General features: G+C 48.8%; 1 long non-coding RNA gene across 1 annotated transcript; it reads right to left on the bottom strand.

The window, feature by feature from the left end:
* Nucleotides 1-1,106: 1,106 nt before the first annotated feature.
* On the bottom strand, nt 1,107-7,534 carry LOC136654099 (uncharacterized). Its single transcript, XR_010794580.1, has 4 exons — nt 7,349-7,534; nt 6,765-6,985; nt 2,229-2,331; nt 1,107-2,133 (listed from the first exon to the last, which is right to left on the bottom strand). It is a non-coding gene; the product is annotated as an uncharacterized lncRNA (long non-coding RNA).
* Nucleotides 7,535-8,692: the final 1,158 nt, after the last annotated feature.

Below are 8,692 nucleotides of genomic sequence, written 5' to 3'. Positions count from 1 at the left end.
CGTGTCTACTCAGAAGTATGTCTCATTGTGCTCAATGGGGCTTGCTTCTGGGAAAGGGTGCATAGCCTTGCAGCCTGAGAGCCCAAGCATGTCTACTCAGAAGTAAGTTCCATTGTGTTCAATGGGGCTTATTCCCAAGAAATTGTCATAGCCTTGCAGCCTGAGTAGACAGGCAGAGAAAGAGCTCTGAGGCTGCAGTCCTCTCCACACTTTCCTGGGAGGAAGCCCCACTGCCTCTAGTGGGACTGACTTCTGAGTAGACAGGCACAGGATTGGGCCCTGAGGCTGCCATCCTATCCACAGTAAGCCCCATTCACTAAAGTGGACTTCTGAGTAGACATGCATAGGATTGGGCTCTTAGGCTGCAATCCTAGGCACTTTCCTGGGAGTAAGCTCCATTGACTAGACTTACTGCAGAGTAGACATACCTAGGATTCGGCTCTTAATCCTGGCAGAGATATATATCTGCACCCGTTTTCACATGCTAAGGGCAGGTGAAAAGGGATTCTACGTGTGTACAACATGCTGACCAGCCTTGCCAGAGATCCTCCTCATCCTTCCCCCACAAGCATGCCCTCCGCCAGCCAATGTTTGCAGCTCCTCTCCAGCAATGCACAGCAGCTGCTCAGGGCAGCAGAGAACATACAATTGCATGCCAAGCACCTTCCCAAAGACACAGAGTATTCTGATACCTGAATTAAACCATATTTAATCGCTTGTTTGCAAATGTAGCTGTTTCTATGTGCACCTAAGGACCCCTCTTGTGTAAGAATTCCTTTTTTGTTCTTACTCCCACAGTTGCTTAGAGTAATTTTTCTACATGGAACTCATGTAAACCATTTTTCGGAATCCATTCACTGCTTCCTCTCCTCGAAGTAGTGCCACACTACATACTACACGCTACAAGTGCACCTGTACAGTATTTTTCCCCATGTGTAGAAAAAATAGCTAGGGGGAAGGGGATGTAGAGATTGACAGCCCAATCCTATGCATGTCTACTCAGAAGTAAGTTCATCTTTAGGGGGGAAGCACATTAAAAATATTTTATTTCTCCAATAAAAAATGGTAAATAAATAAATAAATAAATAAATAAATAAAAGATTAACAAGTTGTGAGTTCCTGCACCTTTTTATTTACAAAAAAAGCACTGAGTGTGACCCTAGGCAGGTTTACTCACTGACAAGATATGATACTGCAGGCTGGAGCATTTGTGCAATAAGATTCCAGTCTTCTTTTTGATGCATGAAGCAGTCTTCTTTTTGATGCTATTCAAATCCTCCACCTGCTTTATCTATAGCTTCCATCTTCTGGAGCTGTAATTTAGTAAGCATGTGCTTGATCTTTGAGAGGACTGTTTAAAGTTGATATTAATAATAATAATTATAAGTGAAGCTATATGCACAAATTCATGGGGTGTGCGTGTCGTACTCTCATTTCTCAGATGAATGACTCTGGGTGCAATCTAGGTCCTTGAATGGGCTGGCGCAAGTCCCTTGCGCCAGCCCAACGGTGTAGCAAAACTGCCACAAGCACTTTTGTGCCACCGTTCAAGCAGGAAGGTAGGTGGTGGGCAGGCCTGTGGGGGGTGGGGCCAGGATCTGGCACTTGTTCCAACCCCAGTCCTGAGCAGCCTGGAGCAACTCCAGGCTGTTCAGATTTGCGCCACCTCTTGTGGTGGTGCAGATCTCAGTAACCCCGCTGGGGCTGCTGCGGCATTACCTTGAAGACCACCACTGTTGATTCGTGTTGATTGTCAAAAGCTGGGGAGGGGAGTCATGAAGGACTAACAAGAATGTACTTCCCCATCCAGTCCCTGGCATCTGTCAAGGCAACCAAGGCCATCTCAGTTCTAAAACCCGGACTAAAGCCAGATTGAAATGGATCAGACTTCCCTAGGACCCTCTGGAGCTGGGATGTCACCACCTAATCAATCACCTTGCCCAACAATGGGATATTTGAAACTGGCCGGAAATTATCCAATATGGTGGAGTCCAGGTAACGTTTCTTCAGAAGGGGGTTTTCTATCTGTTCAGTGCCATGCTGTGCGAGGATCAAGCAGGCTGGCAGACAGTCTCATATTCCAAAGAATCCTGTTCACATCCTCTGGATCACATCCTCTGGATCCTCTGGAGGCTGTAAAGAAACCCAAATGATATGATTGACCCGAAAAGGTACCCAAGGGACATCATTAGATACTCCCAAATTGTCCCAGCTATGAGTGACTTTACCTGCAAATTGCTTTGCAAACTCACTCTGTGAGCCAAGAGCAGAGCACTTTAAAACGCCTGGATAGTCTGTTGCAGTTCTTCAGGTGACAATTCCACAAAACAGCTTCAAATGGAGATTAGACAGAGAATGACCTGAATTAGTTTAGAATGAGACTCAGCACCATTCCAGTAGGCCTTCATAAGGACAATGGATTTTTATGCTATTACGGTTAATTAACATTACTATGAGATGATCGTTATCATTTGTGAATTATCACCATGCTTATCTTGCATTTGAAGCAGGTCACAAGCCCAAAGGTGCAATCCTGAACTGTAGACAGGCAAGCTCAGACAGGGACTTGTGTTGGTCTTGTAGGTAGGGGCTTGTGCCAGCCCAACATTGTCGGGAAAGTGCCGTAAAGCACTTCTGCGCCAATGCAAATGCGCTTTGGCCAATGTGGGTCCCGTGGGGGGTGAGACTGCGTCAGCCGAGCTCGGCTGATGCAGGGGCTTGGGGAGCACATGGGGAGGGTGGGAAGAAGGAGTTTCGGGGTGAGGAAAGAGCAAGCGGCGGGCACTCCCAGGAGCAGGCGGGCAGGGAGCGGAAGGTGGGGCCAGGACCCAGCAGTTGTGCAGAATCCTAGCCCCGTTCCCGGGTAGCCCAGACCTGGGCTGCTCGGATTTGCGCCACTGATTGAGGTGGTGCAGATCCGAGTAGCCCCATTGGGACTGCAGTGGCTTTCCCCGAGGTAAGGGGAAAAGTTACCCTTGCCTCGAGATGAGCCTCTGGCTGTCTGAAACTTGCGCTGGGTACAGCACAGGCCTGCTGGCCTTCCTGCTCCAGCGCAAGTTAGGACTGCGCTGCACGTCATTTTCACCTTCTAACATCTCCATTTCAGTTTTGTTCTCTGCCTGCGTATAAGTTATAATTGCATATTTATACATGTATAAATACATTTGGCTGCTGAGGACTTCTCTTCACGCACTTGATGAAGCGGACTGTAATCCACATAAACATACACCTGTAGTGGTCCCTTTTACGTGTACATGGGGTAACTCTGTCCTTCCTCAAACCAGTCTGCTTTCACTACCCTGAACTGTGGGCTCACAGATACCTTCCCTAAGACTCTTTTTCCTTCCACTCTTCACATGGCATAATTTGCAACGCGCTTGTTCAACATGGTTTGGAGAAGCTGAAACCTAATTCTTTGATCAATTCTGTTTGCCTCTCTTAGGACAGAAATCACTAAAGACCACAATAACAAAATAAGCTTTGCTGAGGAAGGATCAGCCTGGCTTCTGCAAGGGTAAGTCTTGCCTCATGAACCTTTGAGAATTAACTGGAAAGGTCAACAGGCATGTGGATGCGGGAGAACCTGTGGACATTACATATCTGGACTTTCAGAAGGCGTTCGACATGGTCCCTCACCGAAGGCTGCTGAGGAAACTCCACAGCCTGGGAATCAGAGGGCAGCTCCTCTCATGGATCCTTTGGAAAAAGTGGCTTCTCTACTTCATTTTCCCGAGTTTCATTTCTGAGAAACAGTCTTAGGTTACAAGCTACTCAGAATGGGGATGACTCAACCCAGTTCCAGTGAGTTTCCAAGACATGTCACAGCAAGCCAGGAGAGCAGGAGAAAAAGAAAGACCACAAGGATCTAAACGAAAAGGTTTTCCCCCTTTCTCCCACAGAATCCTACGAGATCCCAGGTGGGGTAACTCACAGCCCCATTCTATCCATTCCCCCACCATAGCCGGTGCAGGGTGGCCAGACTGAGAGGCTTGGGAGAGGTAAGGAAAAATATTTTCCCTTATGGCTCTGTAAGCCCTTCTGTCACCAATGAGTCTCCTTGGACCTTTGTCAGCTCTTAAGCTCCCTGGTCTCCCCTCCTTTCTCCCCACCCTGTTCCACCCACCCCACCAGCTCACCAGCAATCCTTTGCAGAGCCGGGTGCTGGAGCGGGACTCCTCCGCTGCAGCCATTACATATGGCAAATGCAAAATGGTGGCCGGCAGCCCCCTCTTCGCAACACCGTAAGGCCTCTGTAACTAGCATTCCATTAGATACGTAGTTAGATAGTGTCACAGAGGCAATGAACATGAAATTGGACACACTCTGAAAGTTAGTCCTAGATAGGGGGGCCTGGCATGCTGTGGTCCATGGGGTCACGAAGAATCGAACACAACTTAACAGCAACAACAACTAGCATTATGACATCACAACAGTCCTGATAGGATTGGGCCGTTCTCCATTGCCAGCTGAGGGCCCCTGTTGCAACCTCCATGGGGTTCCGCTTTTGTTTTCCCAACCAGTTAAAGGTGCAGTGACTAGTTGGATGTCTGCCAGCTTGTGCCTGGATTGAGTTTAATCAGGGGGTTGGTGAGGACCTTTGCAGGTGTAAAGCTTTTCCTTTGTTTTCAAAAGTTGGTTTTTTCCCAAACTCAGGTGTCCAGTGAGGTGGCCAAGGTTACCAAGGAAGACACCACATACTGTATGCTATTCCAGAAGGGTTTGGGGATGGAAGGTTTCATCTGTATTTTGGAGGCATGAAAACTCCATTTGGATTTAAGGAGTAAACAAGTCCCTGTTCAAATTCGGAACCTTGAACACCATAGATCAGTGGTTCTCAAAAGATTGTTTAAGGACAGGGGATGATTACATGGTTCAGTCAAAAGTATGGCCTTCTGGCCCTGTGGTTCTGTCGTCACTTGCCATCACTCCTGCAAATAGACACATGACTGGTCTTGGCCCTTGTCGTCAATGCTCAGATGTGTGTTTTTTGCACACCTTGAATTAACAGGAAATAAACAGAGCTATTGAACATGAACCAGGAGCATCCCGGAAACTAGTCAGCTTGATGTCAATACCTAGAAAGATGTGGAACAAATTATTAAGTGGCCGTGACTTGGAGCATTTCAAAAATAATGGGGTCATTTCTAGGAGCTGGCAAGGCTTATCAATAACAAGTTGTACCAGACTAAGCTCCTTTTCGATAGAGTGAGTAGATGATGGGAGTCCTGTGGACATAGTCCAGTCTCTAGGAAACTACAGATCGATATGCCTGATATCATTATCTAGAAAGATCCTGGAGCAAAGTATTAAGTGGCATACACTTTGAACATTTAGAAACAATGGGTGATTTCTAGGATAACTAGTTGCACCAGACAGTCATCTCCTTTTTGACAGAGTGACTAGTCTAGTAGGTGTTGGGAATTCTGGGGACATATCCTAGATTGCATGTGCGGAGCAGGCGGGAGTGGGAGGTGGGAACAGGATCCGGCAGTTATGACGGATCCTAGCCCCATTCCCGGACAGCATGGAGTGGCTCCTGACTGCTGTGCCACCTCTTCAGGTGGTGCAGATCCAAGTAGACCCATGTGGGACACTGCGGCTGTCCCTGGGGCAAAGGGAATTTTTTTCCCTCGCCATAGGCCAAGCCACAGCCAGCCCCAAACTTGCGCTGGATACGGCACAGGCTCCCTGGCCTGCCTGTTCTAGCGCAAGTTCGGATTGCACAGTCTGTGAGCGAATGCTGCACTTGTTCTCAACCATATTCTTAATCCTTGGCAATGGCCAGCCTAGCAAACCCCTGCTGTCCTGCCTGTCTCCTTCTACACGTTCAAAAGCAAAGCCCCAAACACGCTCTCGGATAAGGCCAGGAAGACTTCCATAAAGACAATGGAGGGGAAATAAAATACGCAGCACAAAGGCTGAAGATAGGAAAATTGCATTCTGGCTTGTGGGACGGCACTAGGCCAGCGTTGGGACAGAGTCTGGCCAGGAGCAAGGAGTCTGATCCTTTCTTATCCCAGGACACAAACAAAAATGATTAAAGAGAAAACGACAGGCTTGCCAGTCTCAACCACCATCAGCTATGTAAACGGTAGCAACAGAACGATAAATGCTTCTGCGTGGCTCCTCACATTTCAATGTCACGTCTGCAGAATAAAAAGGACTTCCAGAGGAAATGAAGCAAGTGAGACCATCATCACCGTGGCCTTTGCGATTAGGCCATTCAGCGCCCTGTTGCATTCCAAAGGGAGATAAGCTCCCTGCCTCTCATGGAGGATGTGACTCTGACGCCTAGAAAGAATGGCGACAGAGGCCCAGGCTGTTAAAATGGAACGCAGCTTCGAGCAAAACACAAGCTAGACACACCATCAGTCAGGCACAATCCATTTTTCAACAAACACCTTGACCTGTCAAATATTGTGATTCCTGCCACGCAGTGTTAAAGCACCTCCAGCGAACCTCCATAACTCCGTGGATTGCCTTAGGCTTGGGGTGTCCCTTGGGGGGAGCTCAAAGACTTGGTGCTCTGCTGAGCACCTCTTCTGTTCTTGGACTGCTCCTGGTTCGGCCCTGCTAGGCTTGGTCATCCTGGAAGCTTAGCCTCAAGACTCTGAGCTCCCCAACCCCCCCCCCCAGCCACCTGCTCCGCTTCTTCTGTGACACACCAAACCGCAGGTTCAGCGAAGGGGATCCTGCTGATTAGATGGTTTTCCCCCCTTCCAGGCCAATCCCTCCACCTGCCTCTTTCATATACATCGACACACCTTTCAGTCTATCAGAGCTACCGCAGAAGGGCTTGTTTCTTTGTTTTTGTCCGTCTTTCATCATGAAGGGTAGAAGTCAGGAATTTTTCCCCAACCTCTGATATGAAGGAGAGTAACTCCGCTGTTTCCCCTTCTCTCCCCATCCAGGTGATGGGTGCATGTCACAAGCCGCGCGTCACCACCATCACACTCTCAGGGCGGTGCATCAAAAGAAAGAAAGGCTGCAAAAGAAATGAAAAACAATCACAACCCAGTCCTATCCCCAGCAGCGCCACTGGGTGCAACGGCTCCAAAATAGCTACCACTGAATCCAGCGGCCCTGCCGGAACTGCCAGAGGTGTCCTTGGGGGAAGAGGACTGTCATCCCCTTCTCCAAGCAAAGGTGCCAGCCCTGCAATGGGCCTCCTTGCATCTGTGCCAGCTGTTTTGCTGGTGCAGACGGGAGGATCTCCGTGTTGGGCTCTTCAGCCTGACACAGAGGAAAGGATCCTGGGGAGCAAGGCTCCTCCAGTTCCACTTCCCTCCTGGGCTGGTTCCTCCCCACACCCCGCAAACCTGCACCATCACCCGGCAGGCAAACTTACCACACGGGTGCAATGAGTTGTCAGCACGGCACTGAGGCCCGGCACCAACTGCTGCTGGCCTAATGCCAGCTCTCCCTCCTCTTCGGGTGTCGCTGACATGCCCTGAAGCATGTTTGCAACACCCATCACCAATGCTGGAGCTCAGCAGAGAGCTCGGTTGCAGAAAAGGGAGCATTTCTACATCATCACATCATCGTGACTCGGTTCTCCTCCTCCCTCCTCTCTCTCAAGACAGTATCACTCTGGTAAGTTGCAGAGTACTGTAGAGAGAGCTATTTCCATTGCCTCTGCTTGACTGTATCGCCTTTCCTCTGTCCTGATGTTGCAGGGCAGTGTTTCTCAAACTGTGGGTCAGGACCCACTAGGTGGGTCGTGAGCCAATTTCAGGTGGTTCCCATTCATTTCAATATTTTATATTTACTATATTAGACTTGATGCTTCCATGGTATGTGACTGCATCTGGGGAAATGTTGCAGACCTGTACTTTGAACAGGCTATACTCTATATCAGTGATGGTGAACCTTTTAGAGACCGAGTGCCCAAACTGCAACCCAAAACCCACTTATTTATCGCAAAGTGCCAACACAGCAATTTAACCTGAATACTGAGGTTTTAGTTTAGAAAAAACAACTCATACATTAACATCTTTTACCTACTATTACTTGTAACCCGTAAGGAACTTTTCCTCTAGAAAATTTGTCCAATCCCTCCTTAAAGGCATCTAGGCAAGTTGTCATCACTGCTTCCTGTGGCAAAGAGTTCCACAGACTAATTACATGCTGCGTAAGGAAATATTGGCAGGGAAGGGGTGGCTGCAAGACCTTACCGCTGCTCATTTTCTCAAACAAGAAAAAAAATGTTTTTTAAAGCCCCACCCACAGAAGTGGGCTCTAAGGCTGCAATCCCAGCCACTCTTTCCTAGGAGTAAGCCTCATTGACTCTAATGAGGCTTACTTCTGAGTAGGCATGCACAGGAGCAGGCTCCAAGGCTGCAATCCCGGCCACTCTTTCCTGGGAGTAAGTCTCATCAACTCTAATGGGGCTGGTTGGATGGCTGCATCGTGCTGTATTTCATGCTCACAGCTATGTGAAATTGTGCATGCACTTCTTTTCCAATAGGATTGGAGAAGCAATTCCGTGGTTTACCTTTAAGATAATTGTGTGACGTTCTTACAGATAAGCCTCCAGGGGCAATAAGGCAGGGCCAGCAGCACCTGCAGGGCTGGCGCCACAAAGCCCAAGCTGTGGCCCGAGCGCTCTGCTCCCCTCCAGCGATGCCAGGCTGTGAGCTCTGCTCCCCTCCAGCCTAGCTCCTCTCCAGCCCCGCCACGGGAATGTCCGCGC

This window comes from Tiliqua scincoides, chromosome 5 (assembly GCF_035046505.1).
Source record: "Tiliqua scincoides isolate rTilSci1 chromosome 5, rTilSci1.hap2, whole genome shotgun sequence".
Lineage (NCBI taxonomy): Eukaryota > Metazoa > Chordata > Lepidosauria > Squamata > Scincidae > Tiliqua > Tiliqua scincoides.
This window is presented reverse-complemented; position numbering and strand designations above follow the sequence as displayed.